The sequence below is a fragment of the Cupressus sempervirens genome, chromosome 9 (genome assembly GCF_028749045.1).
Source record: "Cupressus sempervirens isolate cs-2001-9-10 chromosome 9, ASM2874904v1, whole genome shotgun sequence".
Classification (NCBI taxonomy): domain Eukaryota; kingdom Viridiplantae; phylum Streptophyta; class Pinopsida; order Cupressales; family Cupressaceae; genus Cupressus; species Cupressus sempervirens.
In genome coordinates, this window is record NC_143126.1 from 703,815,363 (window position 1) to 703,836,578 (window position 21,216).

The 21,216-nt window shown below is 36.4% G+C and overlaps 1 pseudogene; it reads right to left on the bottom strand.

Moving 5' to 3' along the window:
- Window positions 1-1,279: 1,279 nt before the first annotated feature.
- LOC149540666 (uncharacterized) lies at window positions 1,280-19,697 on the bottom strand (annotated as a pseudogene).
- Window positions 19,698-21,216: the final 1,519 nt, after the last annotated feature.

The window sequence follows — 21,216 nt, forward strand, 5'->3', positions numbered from 1 at the left end:
CTCCCAAGGGAATCTGGGGGTCTCGACTTGCTTTCCACTCGAAAGCAGGGCCTTTCCCTCTATGCTAAATGGATTATCAGAGCTATTTCTGGAGATGAAGCCTTGAAAATTCTTGTTAGGCATCGCATCTCTTCCGGCTTCCCTGCTAACAGACCGACGTGGAAGGGAATTGGTTTTCACACCCTTCTCACTATGCATGAACCAGTGGTCATACAGGGCTCTTTCGTTATTAAGAGCATTTGGAAAGCTTGGGAAGCTGTTAAACCTTGGCTTCATTGGGCTGGTGATGAGTTTCGCAATGGGCTGTCCTTAAATCAGAAGAACATTTGGTGGTCTCCCCTGTTTGCCTTACAGGGTATTCCTCTTGCCAAGACTCAAGGTGCCAGTGCTCTGCGTTTCTATAAACGTGGCATTCACACTACCAAGGACATTTTTTCAAGAGTCACCATGAATTTCAGGTCTTGGGAGGATATGCAAGTTCAATACCACCTTGTTCGTGTTGATCGCTAGACTTATGAGCTTCTGTTGTCTTCCATCCCTGTGCACTTACTTCATAAAGTGGGGATTCAATATGTTCGACCTTGGTGGTGTGATTGGAAGTGGTTTCTTGCCACTCCATTTACCAATTATAAGCCCAATATGGGATACATATGGCTTTCAGCCCACCTTCCGATGGTGGACACGCTTAATCAACAGTGGCATTTGCATTCTTCACTTTCTCAATGGAGAAAACGGTTCGACACCATTTGGAGTGCCATTACAGAACCCAAGATTACTCACTTTACTTGGTGCCTTGCTTTCCAAGGTCTTCCCTTGGGGCCTCGGCTCAAGCACATTGGGGTTCCTGATCCCAGATGCCCCTTCTGTGGCCAACCTAAGTCCTTTTTGCATATTTTTTTATTTTGCAAGCGTGCTCAGAATTATTGGCACTAGATTCATGATTTTTTCAAGCCTTTCAGGCCCGAACCTTTTTCATGGCACATGATCCTGCTGGGTGATTCCCCTAGATTTCCTCGAAAGTTTTCCCAGATTTGGCATACCTTCAGGATGGAAATTTTGTTTTCTCTATGGAAAGATAGGAATGCAGTTTTATTCACTCGCAGCTTTTTGGATGTTAACATTGCAATGTACACTAAGGCATGCATTTGTAACAATGTCATTATGCAGATACAGGTGCAAGCTAATAAAGTTGCCCTAGACATTGCCCACTTACAGGAATTGTTAAACCACTGGGGCAATGCTCCTTGTACTATTGCCAGTGTGCCTCCGGATGCCTCGACTAATGCCTCCTCCTTTCCCGGTCGTCGTTCCAGATGCCAGTCCTCTGGTCGCCATTTACACACACCACGCTCCCAGGGTCCTCACCACCGCTCTCCCAGCGGTGGTCATGGCAGTTGGAGGTGCCGCTCTGCTTCCCCACCATGTGGTGGTTTTGGCTGGTCCCCAGGTCCCCCCTTGGGTGGGCTTCTGGCCGATCTCCAGCTCCTCCCCCTAGACGGGTGCACTCTGGCAAGTTTCCCTGGCTAGCCCTGGCAATTTCTCCTCCGCAGCCAGAGAAGAAGGATGCAGAGACTGCAACTACCCCAGATCCTGTAGATGCTGCTGACGGCTGGACTGTTCCTAGTCCGCCTCACAATCCCACTGATGCGTGGGGATTTCCTGATAAAGATGATCCTCCTCCCTTTGCTGGTACTGCCTTGGTAGCATGAGGTTGTTTTAAATGTTTTTTTTTTTTGATGAATAGTTTATAGTTGCTGGCTGTGGCCATGTTGTTTACTCTGGCTTCGGTCGATTGAACTCATTCACGGGGTGATCCTGTATCCCCCGGCCCTTTTTTGTGAATTGTAATCTTAGTAAATTTTATTAATTGAAAAGGACTATTCATAAAAAAAAAAAGGGATAAATAGTGGTGAATGTGCAATCTGAGACACAATAACAATTTTGCCCACAATTTTTTTTAAAGCAAGGTGGTCAATCACAACCATTGTTTGAACATTCGGCACTTGCTTGTCTACGTGTCTTCATGGCAAGGGTTTGATCATCACTGGTGAGCAAATGGTTAACACCATGGAGTTTAATGGTGTGGAGATTTTTACACCCAGATATCTTTTTGAGTTGGCAACCTAACAATTCATGACATGCATATACCTTCTATTACTTTGACTCATCACTTGATCATCTCCCATTCAATTCCCTTCTTGTATTATGTTAGATTTCCTTCGTCTCCCAAATTAGGTATGCACTGACGGAGCACCGCAACAATTGAAGCGGTTCAGGGATGTGGCACAAGTTACATCTTACCTTGCACGAAAATGGATGCTTGTCTTTTTACATTGCTATGAGTGTACAAACAAACAATATTTTGTAAAAGATGATAAGATCATTACAAATTTATTCTATGTGTTGTCATTAAGAAAAATATTTTAGTTTCTTTATATGCTTTTGTGATACCATTAAATTACTCTAAGTTTTCTTTTAAATTTCAAGTTTATAAATAAGTTATTTGATTTTTGTTTACTTTGTGACAAAAATAGAAAGCTGAGTAAATTATTTTGTATATTAGTACCATCTTTCATGACCTTTATTTCCAAAAAAAAATGATTGTTTACAAAATTGAGGTGCCCCTTTAGCCTAGCCATGTGGATAGTGACTGTTTTATTTTTGTCTTCATAGGAGCTATAGTTTGGCTTGGAACAAAGACAAAATAGGCATTAAGGGGAAATCGTATGAAATATTTTTTGTTGTTCATCAGGTACTTCTCTTTTACTTTGTTGCACATGTGGAGCTTATTTTCTTGCACTTTGGTTCAAATTATGGTATGGTATGGGATCAGTTTTCAAGGAAAATGTAGGATAGAGTAGGTAACCACTCGCTTTAGCTAAATGAATGTAATTCAATCATATGTAATTTAGGTGAGAATTTCTAAATCACATACAAGTCTTTTTTTATTACTATTGGAATATTCTATTGGTGAGTTATTAATCCTTATAAGTTCAACATTAGCCCATCTTTGGTTTGCATGTGATTTCTATCATATTCAATTTGTCATAGATCAACTAATACTGAAATCTAGAAGCTTTTATTTACTATTGTCCTCTACTACTAGGCCTTTTAGTGGCATGGTTATTTTGTTCAATGCATCAATGGGTAGTACTAGTACTTACAATGCACAAAAGCACCAGTTTTTATGGTGTTTTGCATCAAGTAAGGGGAAACTTCAATCAAAAAATTTAGAATTAAAAAAAAAACAAAGGAAATAAGGTAGAAACTATTGAAGATGATGAAAGATCAACCCCATAGCTCGCAAGAATCACCTGCATGCAAACACATGTCACAGAAAAAGAGAAGCAAAAGCTATGGAGGTCATAATTCCCAGATCCATAAATGAGACATTCTTGATAAGCAAAAAGAGAAATTGCTATTGTCAAAAGTGAATCAATGTTTACAATGAGAGATCATCCTTATAAAGGAGATTGAAATCCTAAAAAGGTTTAATTTGGGTTGCATCGTAATTATTTATAAAAGAATTTATTATTAGATGCCTAAAGTTTAGCTTAAGCAAGCTATAGTTAATTAGGAAATATCTAATTACTCTAACACCTCCCCACCCCTAAGATAAACTTAGGGAGTAGCTAAAAAACCTAGAAACTACTACTAAAAGTAAATTTGGGTCCCAACAAACAAGGTCTGATGAGGTACCCAAGCACAACCAAATCTTTGAAAAGAAGAGAAATGGAGAAAACCACATGGGAAAAACCCTACTTCAAAAAGAGATGGAAATAATGCTAAAAATAACTAGCGAAGGAATGAAGAAGCCTCCAAACTAGGGAATGTCCTAGAAGATAGGAACAAAAGATTATCATGAAGAACACCACTAAAACATGTAGAAGTTGCAAAGCTCTGTCAAAAGTAAATGTTGATCTAAAGATCCTCCACTAAAATAGAATTTGACCAGGTAGAGAAGATTATAATCTGCATCAAATCAAGAGGCACACAAAGGCAAACAACTAAACTCGAAGATATAGATGACATGAAACACCAAATCCTGAAGAGTTGATCAATAGAACATGGAAGGATGCAACCAAAGTAGGAATGAAAAGAAGAGTGTATATATGGTAAATGATCCATCTCACCAAAATGCATAACTACCTAGCCGTTGCATCCACCTAGTACATAGGAATAAATGTGGAATACATAACTCACTCCATCGAACCAAGGAAGCATGAGAAATAATAGAAGAACCCCCTAATGCAGGCAAGGGTGAGGTGACAGGCAACTGGAAAAGTGGGCCAATAGAACTGCATGTCAAGGAATCACAATCAAGATGCATAAAAGAGTATATATGTGTGTACTAAGGTGATCAATCTCATACACATCATGAGGCTAATGTTACATAAGGAAAACTCATTGGACAAAGGAAGATGGCAACAAAAGGAAAAACATCAACCCCCCATGGAACTTTAATCAAAGTATTGCATGTACAATAATACAAAAGATATAATGAATCCAAAGAATACAGTAATTTGGATGAGTGTCCTCAGATCACATTGCTCAAATCAGAGGGCAAAACAAGACAAAACTACTAAAATGAAAATACAGATGCAATATGACACTTTATCTCAAGGCGTTTGCAAGAATGCATACCAATAATGTCTAAATAGACAAAAAAAGACATAAGGTTGATACAAAATATATTACAACCCATGACAAATCATTTAAAAAGCAAGAAAATCGATCCCCAGACTTGAAACAACCAAGATATCCACTAAAATGCAAAAATGCAAAAGACTAAATAGAATGTGCCTAGAGCATAATCTAGAAAAATAACCAACATCAGTGGAAAGAGCTTTGAAAGACCTTTCCAATGATATAAATAATTTCCAAATCGGAGATCAAATGCTCAAGATATGTCTCCCATAGTGCAAAATAGAACCCCTAAATTTGACAACAAAAAAAGCCTTCAAAAAAGCATCAAAACTAAAAAATACTTGTACCACTCTAATGGACTCGGAACCATCTTTCCAATGACATCTCATTTGCAAAAAATGGGGTCCATATGCACAAGATATGATCAAAAAAATTAAGGTAGTTCAAAACAAGACCTAAAGGGGTGACAAGAGAGTTGATGCAATGCTGACGTCGATAAATGACGAGCATAAATTTGAGTGTCAAATGGTCATCTAAGAAAAAAAATGCCTAAAAATGACCCCTACAAGAAAAAAATCTAGTCGCTAGAACAAAGGGCTAGTGCCAGAAGAAAAAATTGGTGGCCAAAACAACTTGCATAAAGAGGAGCTTATGGATGGTCGAGAGGGTCCACGTAGAGTCATAAAATGACACCTCTATGCACAAGTGCATGTGTTGAATAAATCACAAGCCCCACATGTACAAGGGCCCAAAACTATTTTCAAGAGCCTTCATAAGAAATGAGGCATGCATGACAAATGAACACCATGGATGATTGGACAAAAATCAAGAGTCATTGAGTTGCCAAGGGCTATCATGTGGTGTCTGCTAGGAGAATACAAAGGATAGCCCCAAGGTCTCCAATGATCATGCCAAAGTTATAGCACAAAACTTGACATTATTCAAGAAATCATGATACAAATTAGGCGTTAATGCCAAAACAAAATAAGGTGTTGCAGGAGAATGAGACATGCATAATTCAAGGACACTGTTGCAAACCAAAAACCATTGAGCAAAGGGTAGGGAAAATAAACGTCAAAAAAGCATATTTTAAGAACTGATGCAATCACATGTGTCCAAAGTGTGTCAATGAACTATAGATCTTGCTCCAAAAGGCTTGTACCTCCCACAAAATTTCAATGAAAAAATGTCACCAAGGATGCGTAATGGGCAAATGGAAAAGTACAAGCGTGAGGCCCAAGGAGCTAGTACAAGCACAGATCCTAGAGAATAGGCCTAACATTGCCTAAGTAGACTAATTTTTTTTTGACTTACATACCCATTATTTGCCAAAACATGCACTTAGAACTTGTGATTTAAAGTTTTTAATTTTTTTTGTTAAAGTAAAAAAAAATCAACACTTCCAAATTTTGATTTTTAAAAAAAATTACCACCTTGATTTGTGTGCCTAGGTCAAAATAGTCTAGGTGCAAAAAGAATGTTGCCTTTGATTTCAATAGCACCCAAACTGGACATATTTAATATAGAAATGGGAAGTTTTGAGCATTTTGAGCTCAATGGTGATCTCTATTTGGGCTCACAATGCTCTGAAAATAGATCCCCTAGATCTAATATTAAATAATTTTGAAAATTGAAACCCTCTAAAAGAGAAAAACATAGATCTGAAAACCAAGCCAAACCTCTTACAAATAGAACAAGGGCATGAAGATCTCGAGTTTTGATACCATGTTGAAGTTAATGAAAGATCAACCCCACAGCTCTCAAGAATCACCTACATGCAGACACCTGTCACAGAAAATGAGAAGCAAAAGATATGAAGGTTGGAATTTCCATATCCATAGATGAGACATTCTTGATAAGCAAAAAGAGAAATTGATATTATCAAAAGTGAATCAATATTTACAATGAGAGATAATCCTTATAAAGGACAATCAAACCCTAAAAAGGTCTAACCTAGGTTGCATCATAATAATTAATAAAAGAATTAATCATTAGATGCCTAAAGTTTAGCTTAAGCAAACTAGAGTTAATTAGGAAATATCTAATTACTCTAACAGAAATATGAGAAACATTTTAGGCATGTCTAGTACGTGTCTAGAGACTATAGCTTTAATAAACATGTTTTAAAAAAATCAACTTGCAACAACATTGCATTTTGGTAAAGCATGGCTTTTCGTATGCATGAAATATCTACATATCTAGCAAATGCTACTAAATTTTTTCAAAAAATGGTTGAAATAAAACATTTTAGGTTGTGACCTAAGCTATGAGGTCAAAAGAGAAATCACACCTAAAATTTTACTTGGCAAGGCTTTCAATAGAATTTTATCCATAATTCTTCACATTTATTTTCGTATAGTGCATAATACCACATTATATGCAAATTATTAAAAAACATTCAAGTCTGAAAGCTTTACAATAGAAGCCCAACAATATTGGGCCTACATTATCAACAGTTTTAAGAGTTGCATTTAAAAATAAAAATAAAAAAATTTAGCTTTGTTGCAACATTTTCAAATTTCAGACCACAACTCCATAGGAGAAGGGAATGTGAAATTAAAATTTAGTATGGCGCCTAAATGACTACTCAAAATTAAGTACTTGCGGAGGTTGACTAATATGGTAGAGAAGAATAAAACAAGTCTATTTTTAATCTAGATGCTTAACAGTATGTTGGCCCTACTTTGTGAGTTGCCATGTTTGATCCTCTATTTTTCATTTCACTTACTAAAGTTTGCCTTTCACATTGTGTGTTGTTCCCCTCGATATGTTATTTTGACTTAAGCGCATAAAGTGAACCTCATTGTGAAATTCTTGTGATTAAATCCCTTGAACCACTTTGAGCCTCTTTGAACCTAAGTTCAAAGTAGTTTAACCAAAGGGTTTTAAACTAAAATTTGTCTTGCAGGTGGGACCTACCAAGTATGTCATTGGTTTTCTTCTGAACCACTTCAAACTTCTTTGAACCTGGATTCAATGTAGTTCAAATTAGTTATGACACTAAGAATAGACACTTGAGAATGTGATTGGTGTTGATCAAGACAAATTTCCTAAAGATATTGGAAATGAAGTCTTGACGATGATGTAAACATCCCTTCTAAATCATTACTGCTTAGTATGGGTGACATGCTGGTAGTGTAAGTGAAAAGAGAAATCTTTTATTTTGAAGGCTAAATCGTGTTCTCAGAGGAATAATAATGATTGTAAAGACACTTCCCCCAAGCAAGCATTTAATAAAGAAACATCATGACTCCTTGAAGTGTGTGTATTGGCCTATGATAATTGTTGACATATCAGTCAAGTTTGTTATTAGTGACACACACTTATTCAGATTGTATATAGCTATCGAGCTCATCGTACTATTCATAGTGTTTGCCATGTATTTCAGTTCTCACTGAGTTCTACAGTTACTACTGAGTCCTTTGGACAAATCTCAGTGGTTACCGAGCAATCACAGTTATAGTGAAGATTAGCAATGTAAACCTTGCATCTCAGTGTATGCCGAGTTTACCAGTGTAAGCCAAGCTATGTAGTGTTCACCGAGTTCGCAGTGTATGTAATGTGAGTCCAGTGTTAACCAAGCTTCCTAGCATTAACCAAGTGACTCAATTTATATTGAGCTCGAGGTGATAGTGTTTACCGAGTCATACAATGCAAAATAAGAGACTCAATTTATATGACGAGTTTCACAATATCTATCAAGTCACCAGTGCAAACTGAGTTCAAGACTACTTGGAAGTGATCAATATGGACCGAGCTTCTACATCTACCAAGTGCATGATGATGCTGAGCATTGACAGTGGATGTCGAGTATCAGAACCTCACCGAGTTAGTCTTCAGAACCTGAATGTCTTCATATGGGCCAACTTTATAATATTTGTGGTAACTTGTATTGTGGCCGACTTTAGAATTTGTATAATTGGATTGATATATATGTAATGCATTGTATCATATCCAAAGTGTATGTGTATGAGAATGTGAAGATGTAAATGCAAACAAAATCAGAGAAAAGCAAGAGTGAATTACAAAGGCTACAACAGTATAAGGAGCAACAAAGTCATATCTATCATAGAAAGGTGATCAGTACTTAAAAGGAATCTCTTTTAGCAAACCAAGTTGTAGATTAGAGATCATCTACTATTTCATCCTAACAGGTGGATCAATCAAATCCTTTCACAAGGTAGACCTAAAAGTCTTTTGTAAATCTCTTTATCGAGTGCATACTTAATTGTATGTTTGTAAATCCTTTAACAAGGTGGACCTAGCAGTCCTTATTGCTCCTAACAGGGCAGATCATCAAAAGTGATCAATGTAATCTTTAACAGGCTAAATTTATATTGTAGTACTAAAGTTGTGGGTATCATCCCCACCCCAGTTTTACTTTCTATTTGAACGTTTCTGGATCACCAAATCTTTGTGTCACAATGTTATGAATGCTTTCATGTTTTCAGTTTCTTATGCATGCAAGTAGATTAGAATACATGTGATGGATTAAATGCTAATTGGATTATTAAGAGTTGAAATTGTTGAAGTTTTAGAAGTTATTGATTCACCCCTCCCCTCTCAGTAATTTAGCTTAGTCTTGAATATTTCCAATAGATAATATCAACATTAAAATCTCATCATTAAGCGGTACTTTCCTTAGTGTTGATCTAATTTTTCACATGTTGAAATTTCCCTAGCCTAGGTACAAAAAATCAAATTGAATCCATCGTTGGTGAATAGGGTTTCTTGTTTAGTCTTCCAGATTTTGTTTGCCTTTGAAAAATCCTGTTAAACCCTATGTCTTGTTCCTTTTAAAAGTCTTGGGCGCAAAATATTTTTGAACTTTTGCAAATATTCTGTTTTCATTTTAAATTTTTTGCACCCCAAGCGGTCTTGTTCCCTTATGTCTCTCACCATCTGATTCTAATGAGATCTGCGACAATCGCTACTTCACTGTGGTGAGTTGCATGCTTCTTATGTATAGCGAGGTAGCAAATGCTGCGAAACTAAAGAACAATGCCGTAAAGTGGCGATGCGGTAGTAAGAAAATATGTTGCGACTGAAGTTTCAGTCACGTGCATTTCATTAGAGCTATTAGAGCAAGAAAAGGAACCTAGTAAAAGTCAGGCATAAGATATCACTGGAATATTAATTTTTTCGATGATTCGTTACTTCATTATCAAAAAAGCTAAGCATCTCACCATTAGTGACATAGCGAATAGCCGAGAAATGTATTACATGATGGTCTCCAAACTTCTCGATGACCATAAGATTTTCCAAGTGGCACATTGAGTAATAACTATTATTGTTAGAAGCATTTAATAAGGATGATGGTGACTTGACTTTATTTTATTCTTCCGGTGCAGAGTTTTTGTTAAGACACCGGAGCTCGCTACCTCGCTATCGAGAAATTTAGGCATCTTGTCGTTAGCGACATAGCGAGTTGCCATGAAATGAACATATGGTGGTACCCAAGCAATGTGGAAAGGTGACTATAATTAAAATATAGTTTCATTATGCCAACTGTGCAAGATTTATCACATCATCAATATCTTGGACCCACGCCCCATTCATAAAATGTATAAGGGATTTTGATCGTTAGATCAAGTTGAGATCAATGATTCTCGCTATCTTGCTATAGAAAGATGTGTGTTGTTTACTCTATGCGACATAGCAAATATGGGACCCACCACATCTTAAAAAGTTTGTGTAGTTTCTTTACCCTTGGATTGATCTCAGATCAACGGTCGTCACTATCTCACTATGAAGAGTTGCTTGAAGGATATGTACAATGATATAGTGACAAAGGGCCCACCACTATTCTTCTAAATAATGCAGTAACGTGTCATCCACAAGATCAAGATCAAATCAATGGTTGTCACTACTTTGCTATGGCAAGATGCTCGTTTTTTATGTATAGCAAGGTAGCAACCTATCGACACGTGTCCTTAGTCACCAGTGGGTCCAGACGGAAATACCATCAAGGAAGGAGTTGTATAAGTGGTCGATTCTCATTGGATTGACTGGCCAGCTTGTCAGGTGGAACGTTAGTCATCTTTTTTCGCATCCCTTGATCGTAGGATTTTTAAAGATCGACGATGTAGATTTAAATGCAAAAGGTGGTGCCACTCTGTGTATTAATGAGACATGAAAGCTTCGCATGGGAGAAAAAATAGAGTATAACATAGAAGATTTTCTCAATTCCACCTTATGGGAACAAAGATTTCGAGCCTTTTCTGAGCAGAAGCAATTATTGAGAAGATCATGCTAAATTTGACAAGATTGTGAAGTAGCTTGTTCATGGAGAAATTGTAGAAATACAGAGAGGAATAAGAATGGAATTCAAGTAAGTAATTACATTGTAATCTCTATAAGTGTTTTAGTTCTGCAAAGCATAATCAAAGATGCCTCCAAAGAAGGAATTTTTAGGTCAAGAAAATTATTTGGATAGAAATGTACATGATGATTTGCTTGAGTTGCTTCCTGAGTCTACTATTGAGACATTACAAGTTAAGAAGTTGACCTCATTAAACCCTAGGTTGAGGATAGCAGATGGATTGTTTGATAAGGGTAATTGGGTCCGAGATACTCGTACCTCACAAACTAGTTTAAATTTATTCAAGAAATGGTTTACAGAGAGGACTATTTGCCTCACATGCCAATATATGGAATTTTGATGCAGGAAAGCTAGTGGTCCCCAGTGCTTTTATGGATTATGATCTCCTTGAGGCTGTGGCAAAAAACTATGATCAAGCCACTAGGGTAGTTAGAAGAACGGGTGGTGAAATTCTAATCACCATCAGCCTAGAGGAAATTAGAGAAATTTTTCGTTTGGGACCTCTCACTAGGTATCATGTGCCCATTAATTTGGAAGATTTAGAGAAAGAATATATATCTAAGAAGGATATAGTTACGCAAGGTGCACTAAAAGCCCATATTGGAAAAATTGGAACCCTACCAGCAACAACATCATCCTCTAAAGAACCTTTCGAGAAAGTATACTTCAATGCCAAGGAAGTAGAGATATATAGGACCTTGTGCATATTTTTTGGAGAGGATGAAGAAGATTTTATGCCTACAAGTTTCATGTATATGATTACTCAAATATCCTCTTTCAATGTGGAAATAATTTTTGATTTTGCTTCTTACTTAGCTGATGATATTCACAGTGGATTGGTTGGGATTGCTAAGGGCAAGGTGGAGAAGGCTTGGGGCCATTACTCTCTATTGATGCACATGTTTATATTTAAGGGGGTGACATATTTTGGTAAAGAAGTGGTTTTAAATAGAGAACAAGAAGGGGAAGCACTGCCAGTTCAATTATGGAGTGCAAATATGACTGGGGAAGCAAAAAATGCTAGTTTTGTTAGATTTGACAGGTACTTTGCCTCCAAGCTAAGATGCCTCATATTAAGTGACAATCCCAAGATCCCCAAGGCACTAATGCACCTTGTTAAGCCTATGGATAAACCCCATAATTTGAAAGTTTCACATAATTGGGGAGACATCATCCCATATTGAGTTTCAACTGTTATCAGAATTTATGGATTCAAAGGAACACCCCATGTACTACCTTACCAGGTGCCCTTAAAGGTAGGAATGGCTAAATTCTTGTGGTAGTTGGGAGGAGTAGAAGAAGCTTTTTTGCACAAGAGGGGGACGAGATCAATTTTTCCCACTTGCACTATAGCCTTCCAGTTTGTAATAACCAAGGAAGGGTGGGTTTTCCTTTACAAATTTTTGGATCAGTATAAGATAGCAGTCTCTCACCCTCATTTTTGTGATACATAGGGTTTCTATCATTTGGATCTTAGGCATAGGATCAAGCTTGGTCCAGTTGAACATGAATTTTATTTCCCTGAAGATGTAATAAGGAATGAGTACTCTCTGCAGGAGCAAGAGACAAAGAAAGAAAAATGGAGAGTCGACTCAAAAGTTTTGAATTTTATTAATTGTTTTGATAAAGATTACAACCCTCTAAGTAATGTTGTAACTAGTCTAGATAAAATTAATAAGCTTATGAATACATTCCTTGAAATAATGGAGGCAATGAATGAGAAGAAGCAATATTTCATTAATTCTTTTCCAGATAAGGCCAGGGAAATAATGAGGAGATTGGGTTTCACTCCCAATATAGGGGTAGGTCCATTAATTGTTCAAAGGAGGCTAGGATATGCTATCATTCATAATCAAAGGCCCATTGTAGATAAAGGAAAACAGATAGTTGGATCTACTAGTGTTGTTCTTGAAGAAAGGCCTCCTGAACCTTCTCCTAAGAGGAGAAAGATAATAAGGGAAGAGGAACCTCATGTTGAGGAGTAATTACCTTCCCAAACCCCCATGAGAATTGAGGAGGAGTAGCTCACTAATGAGTAAGTGGAGAAAATTGGATCACAAGGGGGAGTTTTTGTTACCCAAGAAGGGATTGATGAAGGGAACCCCCAAGAGCCTCTTGTGCCAAGTTTTGAATTAACTATTGTAGATTACAGAGTAAGGGAATTGGACCCTATTTTGGAACAAGCTAGTCAATAATTTTTCTCTAATGATAGTTTTGTAAAGTCTAGGGCTTTCCTCCAGTTTGCTTGGAGGGCAAACATGAACAGTTTTGAGGAAAGATGTAAGAATTTGAAAGCAGAGCGTCCAAAAATGGATGAAGCCTCCATTCAAAATCAAACAAAGGAATAGATTATTCAAGAGTTCCAAAGTATAACCCTGAAGAGGGGAGATAGATGGTAAAAGCTGCAAATATTTTATTATTGCTCAATTGGGACATTGTTGATGCATTAATTTTCAATTCTGTATCAAATAATTTGGGATTGCAAGATCCAAATAAAAAGGAGTTCTTGGGAGCTGTATTTAGTAATGACCAAGTTGCTCTTGTCATGTGGTCACTTAGAAGAGGATCCAGGGTTGTTTCATCACAACCTGATGATTCAAGACTAACAGGGAATATCATTGTAAGGAGAGTTGCTGACACCTCACATGTACAAGCAGCCCATATGAATGTGGATTATTCTCAATTTGCCTTGGCTACTACAGAAAAGGAGGAAAAATAAATGATTGAGTTGTAGAGCAAGTATGAGGCAGTTGTGGATGCCTATAATAAAGAGGTAAAGAGGAGAATTGAACTTGAAAACAAGTTATTGGGGAGGTCCACAAGGCCAAGAACAACATACCCTCACCCCCTAGTTGAACCTTTCAAATCCACCCCCCTCATAGAAATACCAGATACAACCCAAAGGTTGGAATACTACATAGCAGAAGATTTTGAGGAAGAAAAAAGCAAGCTGTGGGCATTACCTGTGGAGTTGGAGGCAAAATATGAAGATAAATTGAGAAAAGCTCTTACATACTTGGCTAATAAAATTGAATGGCCATTAGTTTATGACCAATTGGCTAGGATGGTAAACATCTGGAATGAATTGAAAGAAAATGATGAGGCTTTAAAACCTATTGTGAACAAATGGGAAAAGAAACAAAGGAGGAGAGAGGTGACCTTTTGTGTTACTCTGTTATAAGGTCATCGCATGATCAAATTGAGAGAACCTATGACATGGTTGTTGATCTCCCAAAGTTTGATGAAAAGAAAATTCATTTACAGAAAATAATTTTTGGCTACTTAGATAAATATAAGAGCCAAAGGTTTAGCTTATTCCCTCATGCCCTAGATAGAAAAAATATATGGAAAAGTAAAGATGAATGGACCAAGCAGTTAGACGATTTATTTTGTCTCAGAATGAATAAAGTTATCAGTGAAAAAGGGAATGCATGGTGGGCTACAACTACTGAAGAAATGGTAAAGGTTCAACTATTCTTTGATTCTTTGAAACAATTTTTTTTTAATATTGACAATAAGGCAGAGTTTGTTATCAAGAAGCAACGGGTATTCTGCAGTTTGATTGGCTAGATAACACCCTGTTTGACAAGTGGATGGTAGAAATAGCTCCTGATGAACAGTTTGAGGAAGTTGAAACTGACAATGATGAGGTGCAAGGTGATGAGATCCAAATCATTAACATTGTCACTACACAAGGCCAACAGGAAGAAGAAGATAAGAATGATCAGTCAATTTCAGTTGCAGGCCCAGACCCACAGAATACTGACACAACCAAAGAAGAGGGAAAGGTAGAAGTTACACCCACAGTACAGGATGAAGATGGTGAAAACCCATGGGTGGAGATTAACCTACAATCATCAGAACAAACTTTATGATTGGCTAGCTTGGTAGTTGCATACACAGAGGAATCAGAATAGCAGCCAAATCAACAACATCAGAGGATGTAATAGAAGGGGACCCACCAAAAGGAATGTTTGATCTAGAAATATTTTTGTTACTCACATTTTTGTCATTTTGTGATAGGTGTATGTAAATATCTATTGTCAAAGACACCTGTCAATTCTCTTAGCCTAAAGCTTATTGCATCTCACATTATATAAGTGAGATTCCAGGGCTAGAGAATGGTCTAATTTCTCATGCATTTTAGTATTACACTTAGGATCTTTTTGATCCAGTCTTTGAGTAGAACTTTATGATGTATTTTCTCTGCATATTCTCTAAGAATATGTCAATATGGATCGATCTTTGTGTACAACAATCGTATACAATTTTCAAAGAAAATCAATACAAGTTATGAACTATCCCCATATCATTTTTTTTAAATCTTGTTTCCTTGGCTATTACATGGTTATTTTGAGATTGTGTAATTTAAAGCTTGCTTAGTTGAATGCAATTCATTTAGGTAGTATGTCAATTCATTACTGTTGTTAATTCAATGAATTAAGTAAATGCTTTTGATGAATTTGATGGGGTTGTCATGGTAATAGAAAGGGTGTCTGTAACAATGAAATTCAATAAGAATTGTTGATAATTCTTGTTGTAAAGCAACATATTAGATCAAAAATTGAGGTAGACTCTAAATCCCAATGGAATAGGCACTGATCGAATTTTACTCCGTATGCAGAATAGATACATTGTGAAGGAGCATCAATTCTAAAATCACAATCATCTTTAAATTACATTTCTTGAAGATCTTAAATGATGGTCAACACTTGTTTGCATGGAATGTTTTAGCCTTAGTTAGTCGCGATTGCTGTGAACACTTGCAAATCTATAGAAGAAATTTGGCCAAGTCTGTTATATGGGATGTGTTTATTCAAAATGTTAGAACCATGCATGTATGCGAGGATTTGAGATGAAAGTTAGAATGAAACTAAAATAATTCTCATACAGTATCTTCCAGTCTTGAATCATCCCTGGGTATACCCACCCTAGTTTTGTAGAGCCTAAAGAATAGAAAACCACCCTTGGTTTTGTTTGAAGTTAGGTATGAATGGTTTACACATGTAATTGCTTATAGGAATTGGCTAATCCTTAAGTTATGTGAGTACTATCAATTTGGTATTGAGCCTTTGTTGTTCAGTAGTTTTAAAACTCCAACAAAATGGCATCTCTACTAGGGAGTTGTCCAATACGTCTGTAAAAAGTGCTACAGTTTCTTTGGTCTTGTTGTGTAGATGGGTGTTAGATTGTTTAGTTTTGCCCATGGTTATAAGGGGATGTTTTTAGTGACAAATCTTAAGAATTTAAAATGAAAGAAAGCAAAATAAAGAGGCATGATATTATATTCTGTAACTTGTAATAACACTTGTAGATATTTTTTGTGTTTTCCAAGTTATTAAATGAATGAATATATATATGAAATAAAGAAGCATGTCTCTTGAAGAGACATGTCTCTTTAATTTATTAACCTACATTAGTTATAGTTATAATACAAGTAATATATTCTCAATATATATATATATATATATATATATATATATATATATATATATATATATATATATATATATATATATATATATATATATATATATAACATAAGTTAATTATTCCATATATAATATCTGCCATATATTATTTATATATCTCATATATATAATATAATTTATCTGACATAATTATAACATTAACACTCCCTCTTAATGAAGAAGGATAAAACACATAGATATTATACCATAGGTAATATTTCAAAAACAATACATATAGGAAATCTTTGATTGGAAGATTTCTAGAATATGATATCATGTATGTATTGGCCTATCAGAATATCAACATATGATATTCACCAATTACTATTTGATATCATATTTGGTAACATGAGCATTGGCCTATCAGAATATCAATCAAATGATATTCACTAAATACTCTGAGTAATGGCCTATCAAAACATCAACTAAATGATATCCACCAAGTACTCAACGTGGTAATGGCCTATCAAAATATCAAGGCATGATATACACCAAGTACCGAAAATATATCTATACAAACAACTTGTAGATAATCAAATTAATCATATCAATCGCCTAGTTGTTGATTTACAAGATAAAGCCCTTACATGAAACACTTTCACAAAAAATGAATCATGCTACAAGTTACTGTAAGGATGTCACTTTACAACAACTTCTTCTAATACAAGTGATAATCATTTAGAAGTCATCACTTCTTCATGATGTACACAAGAGACAGACTCATACATGTATGACATCAAAAGTTCCCATGAAGTCTCCATGAATACTATCATGTGATGTTGTCACAACATTCACCAAAAAACATGTCAGATAATAAGGTTTCTCCCTCTTAGTTTGATATCACCTTTTCTGACCTCTTAGCAAAAGGTTCTTTCTGATGAAGTGTCAAACTTCCTTTGAATCTATTATCATCCTTCTAACCTCTTGGTAGCAAGTCATGTAATGCTTCCCTAGTTCAATAGGTATCTTGATAGCATAAGGTCTTCCAGCCTACAAACATGAGACTTAATCCCATGAATCATAGTCCTATAGTTGTTATAGTTTCTGACTAGTGGAGAATCCATCAACAAGGTCTACTCCTTCTTAACCAAGATCATCAAAAGTTTGATTTAAGCATTTTATTTTATGCTCCCTCTCTTTCTCCAAGGTTACCTCTAGTGAACTGTTAGACTCCCTCTCATAATGTCAATCATCAAGGATATTTGCTTCAAGAGACTCAAATTATCCAACATGGTTGTCAGATGATTAATGAATCCTAAATCACAGCTTCTTTGAAGCTACTATCATAAGATTGAGTCAGCACAATATTTGGTAGCATGCCTAATGTACTAATCTTCTTTTCTTGCAAGAACATCCCTAGAGACAAAGGAAAAGATCAAGGCAAATAGCTCTTTATAGTAATTATAAAAATAAAAAATAAGAGAGAGATTACAATCAGTAGATACATGCAATACCCGAGGATAATAAATACTTATCTGCAATAATATAAATTGCTCCAATGAAGGTCCATATGCATCAAATCATGAAATGCCTCCATGTAAGAATTTGTCAAACAATTTGAGTACGTCTTTTCTACTCTCATATAAGGACAGTTCAAATGGGAATAGAACATTGGTTATCATTAATAGACCATTGGTAATCATTCCCCCTTACAATGTTGGATTCCCACTCTTATATCGTCGAGTAATTTTGCATCACATCACATAGATTTCATGTTCAATACTCATCCTTGGTACCTCAAAATCACGATTGATATCAAACATATCATACCACTCGTGGCACTATCAAGGGACTGACATTCACAATGGTTTGAAGATTGTAGTATCAATTATTTACCTTGGAAATGCTCACTGATAACTACCATTGAACACTTGTATGAAAAAAAATTTGCATCAAGATTCCATCAATGCAAGGAGCTGTGATAACATCTATTTTGTGTAGAAATACCAGATCTCACATATTCACGAAAAATTGACGACTTGTGAATTCAGTGATTTTAGATTGACAATTAGTTGTATAGTATTATGATTCATATTATTTCAATAGTAATATGTGATCAGTGATGTCCCGTAGTCTTTGCAGACATGGCTGTATAAATTAGGAAATTTTGCCACACATATAATTCTGGCTTGCATAATTTAAATTGAGATGGTTGTTATATATGGTAGACTTGTCTCACGCATCGCTGCAAGTATACATGGAAGATTTGTTGTTTATCTTTAATAAGTTTACATGCCTTCATAGAAACTATATTTAATTTCTTTTGGATGCCAAGCCAAGGACATGAAAAAAATAGTATAAATCCTCCCTTAGATGCACCTCATCTTGATGTCCTCTAATTCCAATGGTGAAATATATGGATGTCTCCCCTTTTCAGTCATAAACTTGTTTGAAATATATATTAGAATCAATTCTCACCAATCTGTGCAACTTGTAGTTCAACATCTAGAAGATTATACTTCCTACAATGGTCTTCCACCATTGTCACCAAGTCATGACACCCTTGACACATTAGATTAGCAAGCTACGGTCTCTTATTTGAGGTTCAACGCACCATACACTCACATGTAAGGGGACCTCCCTTTGGTTCTCCACTGCTCACACTCAACCGCTGGTATGGTCACATCATCATTCTCTAAATCACTCAAATCTACCTTTGTCATTTGATCTGATTCTAAAAAAGGTTTTTCATGAAGTAGTAAACAAAAATTTGAGAACACATAGTGGGTGGCTTCGTCTGTGCACCTATTGCAGGGTAAAGATATGAATGTGCAAATAAGTCCATGGAGGAGCAAGTCTCCCATCTTTTTTTTTCGAGTTTCATCGAGGGAGATGAGGAGGGTTGTCCCCGAGGGATGGGAATAATCCATGGAGACTCTGGTGGACATGGCCAGACCTATTGATTCTGCTATCAACTTTGATACGTGTGAGGATAAATTGGACAGCCCCACCCTCTCAAGAGTGGTGTTATACTCTATATGCCTGACGCTCCTCTTCACAATTATGGCACCCTTCCATGCCTCGTCAGCCACCTCCTCCTCTTTTCCACCCTCCCATTTCTCTACATAGTAAGTCTCACTTTTGTATTTGGTAGAAAAGCTAACAAATGTGCCTCTTTTTCACCTCAGCTCACTTGCAACATATCCATTTCCAGACAGAGAGTAAAGGGGAAGATTGGTGTACTTCCCCGAGGGAACAAAAGGCTTAGAAGTTTAAGGTGAAACATGAATCAAGTGCCTACTTTTGGCTACCTGCATTTTTCCCACCTCTCTAGTGCTTGGTTCGATCCGATATGGTTTTGTATAGTTCACAATGAATTTGGCACAATATTTCTTCATGTTGTTCACTGCAACACCACGCCCTTGTACAACCTTTTCATCAGTCATTGACTGCACTGTCCTCACCGTAATCAATGTGCACTTCACATGGCGGACCTTAGACTCAAGGTCTCTCTCTGTAACGATAATGCCATTCAACGAATAAGCCAATTTTTCATATCAACTTATTGACCTTATTACTAACAAGCTTGGGAGTCGCCTGCTCTGATACCATGTTAGTGAAATAGGATCGATATTATATTCTGTAACTTGTAATAGCACTTGTAGATATTTTTTGTGTTTTCCAAGTTATTATATTGTTGGAAATGATTGAAATAATTATAAGAAAAGTTGAGGAAGATTGTTGGAATAAAATAAGGAACTAGTAAAGAATGTCCTCAATCATTGTTTTGTCATTGATGTCAAACTTGCTACTTGCAGGGATGACAATTGCTTTAGTGATCCAAATGCTATCAACTAGTTGATTGTCAAGGTGGAGGCAATTAATAAGATGTAACTAAAATACCTAGAGAAAGGTTGAAGTTATGATGTTGGAATGAAGTACAAGGATCAGCTAAGCCATTGATGAAAGAATGTATTTGATGACATACTATAAAGAATGGGCACACTGAAACATATCAAAGATTTAAGGTTTTAACTAAGTATTTTGTAAAGACTCAAACTAAGTTCATTAGAGAGAAGGAGCCGAGCAAGCTAGTAAGAGCCGAGCAAGTTCTAGTTAATGCCGAGTAAACTTCAGATGCCGAGTGGTGCCGAGTAAGTTCAAGTGCGGAGTAAGTTCAAGTGCCGAGTAAGTTCAAGTGTCGAGCAAGTTCAAGTGTCGAGCTGGTATAGGTGCCGTAACACAGGGGTGCCGAGCACCAGTAACTCAATAATGCCAAGTTGCTGCATTATTTAGGAAATCAAAGATTCGCCAGATCTAAGCCGACAAGGTTGTTATCTAGAAATCTGTGAATTAAAAGGAAGATAAGAATGATGAGTTGGTGGCACAGAACACCATGTAGAACATTTTTAAGATACAACTGGCGAAGTTTCAAGAAGAAAACAAGATATGGGGTAGATACATTGTATCCTACCTAATCAATTTTGAAACCCTAAAATTAAAGAGGGAGAATTGAGCGGTAAAGGAAAATTAGACTTCTATATAAGAAGACACAAGTTAATAAGAGAAAGAGAAAGTGAGAGGGGATAGAAGGAAAGGAGACAGTGGTCAAGCATAAAAGCATGAAATGCTGAAGAATGTGCCTAGGAGAAGATAACGTAGAAATTCTATTTGTTTAGACGACCACAAAGGTGATTGCATTGGCAGAATGAGTTAGAAGACTCAAGGAGACGAAGCTTGAGAGGAAGAAAAGCAGTCAGAGCTAAAGAGATTAAAGTCAAGCATAAGGATTGAACTAAAAGTGTGATCTGAAATCTGCAAAGTATGTTGTAAGTT